This window comes from Neophocaena asiaeorientalis, unplaced genomic scaffold (genome assembly GCF_003031525.2).
Source record: "Neophocaena asiaeorientalis asiaeorientalis breed wild unplaced genomic scaffold, Neophocaena_asiaeorientalis_V1.1 scaffold216, whole genome shotgun sequence".
Taxonomy (NCBI): domain Eukaryota; kingdom Metazoa; phylum Chordata; class Mammalia; order Artiodactyla; family Phocoenidae; genus Neophocaena; species Neophocaena asiaeorientalis.
Genome location: NW_020175825.1, coordinates 655,930 through 662,908, shown reverse-complemented (window position 1 = coordinate 662,908; position 6,979 = coordinate 655,930). Strand labels below are relative to the sequence as shown.

The 6,979-nt window shown below is 33.7% G+C and overlaps 1 pseudogene; it reads left to right on the top strand.

The window, feature by feature from the left end:
* Positions 1-6,377: 6,377 nt before the first annotated feature.
* LOC112391335 (uncharacterized) lies at positions 6,378-6,462 on the top strand (annotated as a pseudogene).
* The last annotated feature ends 517 nt before the right edge of the window (positions 6,463-6,979 follow it).

The following is a 6,979-nucleotide window of genomic DNA, read 5'->3' as shown; positions in this document are numbered from 1 at the left end:
GACAGCAAGATTTAAAATTCATAGAAGCAGTTGATCAAACTTTCTTTGTTAGATAATACTATCACTTTAAAATAAAGATAACTATAAATTCACTATTTGCTTATAATCCTTTTGGTCTCTAATATTAAGTTTTACATACTTTTGAAAGGAAATTTTATATGTAAAAATTGCACCTAATTCCTAACAAGTCACAAAGAACTAAAAATTATTATATTCACAAGTAGATAAATATTTTCCCTCAAATTAGATATTGCTTGTTTAAAAAACAGTAATATTCCCTCAAAAGCATTTCTTTCATGAAATACTTAAAAATTTATAATCTTTTCCATTCTATCCACCACACTCCAAATTGTTTTATCTCTTGAAACAATTATCCAGAGTATTGCAAATAGTTTAAGTTAAGCCACTTTATGTTCAATGACCTCATTACTTTCTGTTGTCATTTTCTACAGTTAGAGAATTTTTTTCCTTTTAATTGCCTTATTTTCTCAGAAAGACAATTCTCCATCTTTTTCTGGCCCTTCCCAGCATGTCAGCCTCCTTTATACACCCCACACTAAAGAGTAATGTTTAAGGAGGCTGGCATCTACATGGGGATATTTGCTGTTATGAACATATTTACAATAAAATTAACTTTCATGCTCTTGCCGAGATGACCAATAGGTGTATTTGCCCATTAAGAGAAAGTAAGCTACTTTGTAAGCTAAATTGTGGTTAATTTTTAAAAAATTTCAGTGAACATGGAATCAGAACAAATGAATTCATCTGAATAATTTAACACATTAAGTTTGGAAAAATTAAATGAAATCATTCACAACTCCGTAAGACCTGAGAAATTATACACAACTATATAACACTTAGTCTACATACAAATTTCAAAACAAAAATAAAGATCTAGGAGCAATGGTAAAGATTCAGAACCTAGTAATAGTCTAGATCCTAAAGAGAAAAGTAGCACTTCTGACTCTCTTAAGCTGTGGAGCAAAGGTAGAACATATCAGTTTCATTATACAACTTCAAGAAATTCTGATTGAGGGTTTTCTCCTGTATTGGCTTTAAAAAAAAAACAAACATGAATCACATACTGTAGAACCCTTATGTGACTCTAATTTCCAGATCTCATAAGTATTTTACAATTAGCAACAGAAAAAAATGAAAGAAGCTCATTTTATTTTGCTTCTTAAGAAGTAGTGGACTTCCCTGGTGGTCCAGTGGTTAAGACTCTGCGCACCCAATGCAGGGGGCCCAGGTTCCATCCCTGGTCAGGGAACTAGATCCCGCATGCATGCCACAACTAAAAAAAAAAAAACAAAAAAAGATCCCACATGCCACAACTAAAAAGATCTTGCATGCCACAGCAAGATCTTGTACGCAACAACAAAGATCCCACATGCCACAACTAAGACCCAGCACAGCCAAATAAATAAATAATTAATTTTAAAAAAAGTAGTAGTAGTAACTGGTAATTTTTTGGTTGAGAAAGATACTGCAAACTAAGTGCAAGTCATACTGTCCTCTAAGGAATTAAAAAATGACTACAATACTTCCTATTAGAATCTTATACTGTCGTGAGAATTCATTTTCACTTCTTTCTTTGGCATTTTGGTATTAAAAGTCATCCATACCTACAGAATCCAGTAAATTAAACAAAGAAGCACAAATCCTGTAAAATAGCAAGAACCCCAAAGCAACTTCTGAACAGGCACTGAAGTGAGGTTAACTCACAAAGACACAAGACAAGGAAATGGTAAGAATTCATTAAAATGAAACTTAAAAGGACATAGTCTAACATAAAATACTGGAGAGGAGAGTAAAAAGCAGATAACAACAGAGAAGTCATGACTACTGGAACTGATCTTATGACCTGTACAGACTAAAAAGGTAAAGATTATGTCTGATAGTGATAATAAGGACCAACAAAATAACAGATTTGGCATTTAGTAAAGGATCATGGACAGTGGACTTTTCGATTGCTTTTACAGGTCATAATGCACCATGAACAGCATCATCTTTGCAAATAAACACTTTAAAAAGTAACCACAAAAACCATATTTACAAAGACACTAACAATAAAGAAAAGGATGGATAAATTCACTATAATTAAAAAGCTTCTGTTCAAGATAAAGTAGGAATTGGCAACCTACCTGTTTTTGGACAGCCACAGAGTGAAAAATGGTTTAAAAAAAAACAATAAACAAAATTAGAATAGGCAACACAGACCCAATGTGACCTGCAAAGCCTAGTATATACTATTAAGGTTTGCAAGCCTTCTATATTAATATTAGACAAAATAGACTTTATATGAAAAAAGGTCATAAGAGACAAAGGACATTATATACTAATAAAAGGTTTAATACAGCAAAAAACAAAAAACAGTTATAAATATTTACATACCTAATGAGACCATCAAAATATATGACACAAAAATTGACAGAATTAAAGGAAGTAGTAGTTCAATAATAATAGCTGGAGACTTCGATATCCCACTGTCAATAACACATAGAAGAACCAGACCGAAAATAAGGAAACAGAGGACTTGAACAACTCAATAAACCAGCTAGATCTAACAGACATATATGGAACACTCTATCCAACAACAACAGAATACACATTCTTCTCAAATACACAAGAGATATTCTCAAAGACAGACCACACGTTAGGACACAAATCAACTCTAATCAATTTTAAAACTTAAATATCATTTAAAAAAATCTCCTGTGATCACAATGAAGTTAGAAATTAGTAACAAAAAAACTTGAAAAAGCCACAAATTTGTGGATATTAAACAACACCCTCTTGAACAACTAATAAAACAAAAAAATCATAAGGAAAATTAAAAAATACTTAGAGAGGAATGAAAATGAAAACACAGCTTACCAAAACTTATGGGACACAGCAAAAGCAGTGCTAAATGAATAATTTATAGCTATAAAGGCTTACATTAAAAAGCAAGAAAGAGGGGGCTTCCCTGGTGGCACAGTGGTTGAGTCAGCCTGTCGATGCAGGGGACATGGGTTCGTGCCCCGGTCCAGGAAGATCCCACATGCCATGGAGCAGCTGGGCCTGTGAGCCATGGCCGCTAAGCCTGCGCGTCCGGAGCCTGTGCTCCACAACGGGAGAGGCCACAACAGTGAGAGGCCCACGTACCAGGGGGGAAAAAAAAAAAAAAGCCAAGAAAGAACTCAAATCAACAACCTAACTTTACAACTTAAGGAATTTCAGAAAAAGAACAAACTAAATCTAAAGCTAGCAGAAGGAAAGAAATAATAAAGATTAAAGCATAGAAATAAAATAGAGCAGAGAAAAACAACAGAAAAAAAATCAACAAAATCAAAACTTGGTTCTTCAAAAAGATCAACAAAATTGACAAACCGTTACCTGGATTGACTAAGAAAAAAAGACACAAATAACTAAACTCAGAAATAAAAGTGGGGATGTTGCAACAAATTCTACAGAAATAAAAAGGATTATAAGAGTACTACAAACAATTGTACACCAACAAATTGGATAACCTAGAAACACAAAATCCACCAAGACTGAATAATGAAAAAAACAGAAAATCTGAAAAGGTCTATAACTAGTAAAGAGATTGAATTAGTAATCAAGAATCTCCCAACAAACAAAACCTTTAGACTGATTGCTTTATTAGTGAATTCTACCAAACATTTAAAGAATTAACACCAATCTTTCTAAAACATTTCCAAAAATTTAAGAGGGACATTCCTTAACTCAATGAGTCCAGCACTGTGCCAAGAGCCAAAGCTAGATAAAGGTACTGCAAGAAAACCAGTATCTCTTATAAACACTGATGCAAAAACTCTCAACAAAATACTAGTAAATCAAATTCAGTAGCATATTACAAAGATTACAAATCATGACCAAGTGAGATTTATTCCTGCAATGCAAGGATGGCTCAACATAAGAAAACCAATTAATATAATATACTACATTAACAGAATAAAAAACACATGACCATTTCAACTGATGCAGAAAAAGAATTTAACGAAACTGAACACCTCTTTCTTGATTAAAAAACCTCAACAAACTAAGAATAAAAAGGAAACTCTCATGACATAATAAAAGCCATTTATGAGAAAAAACAACAAACGTCGTACTCAATGGTTAAAGACTGAAAGCCTTCTCTCAAAAATCAGAACAAGGACGCCTGCTTCTAACACTCATGTTCAGCATAGTACTAGAAGTCATAGGCAGAGCAATGAGGCAAGAAAAATGAAAGGAATCTAAGTTAGAAAGGAAGAAGTAAAATTATCTCTGTTCACAGATGATATGATGTTATATGTAGTAAACCCAAACAATTCCATAAGTCTGTTACAACTACAAATTCAGCAAAATACCAAGACACAGTCAACACACAAAAATCAATAGCATTTCCATATACTATCAGTGAACAATCATGAAACGAAATTATGAAAACAATTCCATTTACAAAAGCATTAAAAAGAACAAAATACTTAGTTAACATAATATTTAAATAAGGAGGTGAAAGACTGCTACAATGAAAATCAAAAAATATTGCTGAATGAAATTAAAGACAGAGGGACTTCCCTCGTGGTCCAGTTGTTAAGACTCTGGGCTCCCAATGCAGGGGGCCTGGGTTCGATTCCTGGTTAGGGAACTAGATCCTGCATGCCGCAACTAAAGATCCCACATGACCCAACTAAAGATCCCACATGCTGCAACTGAACATCTCACATGCCGTAACTAAAGATCCTGCACACGCCAAGGAAGAGTCCGTATGCGGCAACTAAGACCTAGAGCAGCCAAATAAATAAAATAAATAAATATTTAAAAAAAGAAAGATAAGAAATTAAAGACAGAAATAAGTATAAACACATTCCATGTTCATGGACTGGAAGACATACTATTATTAAAATATCAATACTACCCAACTGATCTACAGATTCCGTGCAATCCCTATCAAAACCCCAGTGACATATTTTTTCCCCTTTCTTTCTTTTTTTTTTTGGCCACATTGTGCCCCTGGCAGTGGAAGCATGGAGTCCTAACCACTGTACCACCAGGGAATTCCCCCCAGTGACATTTCTTAGAGAAATAGAAATACACACTCTTCTCAAAGTCACATGGAACATTCACCAAGACAGGTCACACTGTGGACCAGAAAACACACTTTCAGCAAATATAAAGAATTAGAAATCATACAAACATGCTCTCCACTCTGACAGCTTTTTAAATTGGCTTTAAACTCACATTTAATGTAGGAAAAGTAGTACTTATGGGGAAATTTACACCAGTCAATGTATATATTAGAAAAGATCTAAAATCAACAATTTAGCTTCCAACTTAGGCAAACAGAGAAAGAATAGCATTATAAACCTACAGCAAGCAGAATAATAAAATTAAAGCAGAAACCAATAAAGCTGAAAATATACCAATAATCAATGAAATAAGATTCTTTGAAAAGACCGATAAAATTGATTAACTTCTTAGTCAAGCTAACCAAGAAAAGAGAGAAAAAACAAATTAATACCAGAAATGAAATGAAAGAAAGATCATCACTACTGATCCCAAGGACACTGAACATATAAATAAAGGAATATTATGAACTCTATGCCCACAAACTTGATAATTTACATGAAATGGAACAATTTCTTGAAAGACAATCTACCAAAATCACACAGGCGAAAGAGATCATGTGAATAGGACTGTATCTAGAAATTAAACCAATAGTTAATAACTTTCTATATCAGAAGGAACCAGGCCCAGATGGGTTCAATGGTGAATTCTACCAAACATTTAGGGAAGAAATGATACCAATTCTCTATAATTATTCTAAGCAATAGAAGCAGAGGGTACACTTGCTAACTCATTCAATAAAGCCAGCATTACCCTACTATCAAAACCAGACAGATGTCACAAGAAAGGAAAACTACTGATCAATTATCTCTCATGAACATGAACACAGATGCAAAATCCCTCAACAAAATATTATCAAATTGAATCCAACAATATATACAAAGAATTACGTAACGAGTGGGATTTATTTCAGGTATGTAAGGCTGGTTTAACATTTGAAAATCTATTTATGTAATCTATCATTAACTGGCTAAACAGGTTAAAGAAGAAAAACCATATGACCATATTAATAAATGCAGAAAAAGCATCCAATAAAATCAAACACTGATTCATGACAAAAACTCTCAGCAAGCTAAGAATAGAGGGGAACTTCTGCAGTTGATAAGATCATCTACCAAAAACCTACAGCTCAATATCCTATTTAATGGTGAGAAACTAGATGCTTTGCCTCCTAAGACAGGGAACAAGGAAAGGCTATCCCCTTTCACCACTCTTATTTAACATCATACACAAAATCCTAGCCAATGCAGTAGACAAGAAAAGAACATTTTAATTGGAACCATAAAAAGATTAGCGTGGCCCTTGAGCAAGGAGGATATGCAGATTCATGAAGTATTCCATGTTTTTAAAAAAGAAAAATTTAAAGTACACACATTGAGAAGGAAAAAATAAGACTCTGCAGATGACATGACTGTCTACGAAGAAAATTCTAAAGAATTACCAAAACCTCCTGGATCCAATAAGCGATTATAGGAAGGTTAGAGGATACAAAGGTAAGACAAAAATTAACTGCCTTCCTATATATACTAGCAATGAATAACTGGAATTTGAAAATTGAAACTGAAAACACAATGCTCCTTGGTATCTATCTAAATTAGCTGAAAACCTGTGTCTACACAAAAATATGAACATGAATGTCTGTAGCTGCTTTATTCATAACTGCCAAAACTTGGAATCAACCAAGATACCCTTCAATGGGTAAATGGGTAAATGGATAAACACTCTGGTACATCCATACAGGGAATATTATGCATCAGTAAAGAGAAATGAGCTATCAAGCCAAGAAAAGACATGGAGGAACCTTAAATGCATATTCCTAAGTGAAAGAAGCCAGTCTAAAACCCGACACACTGTATAATTCCAA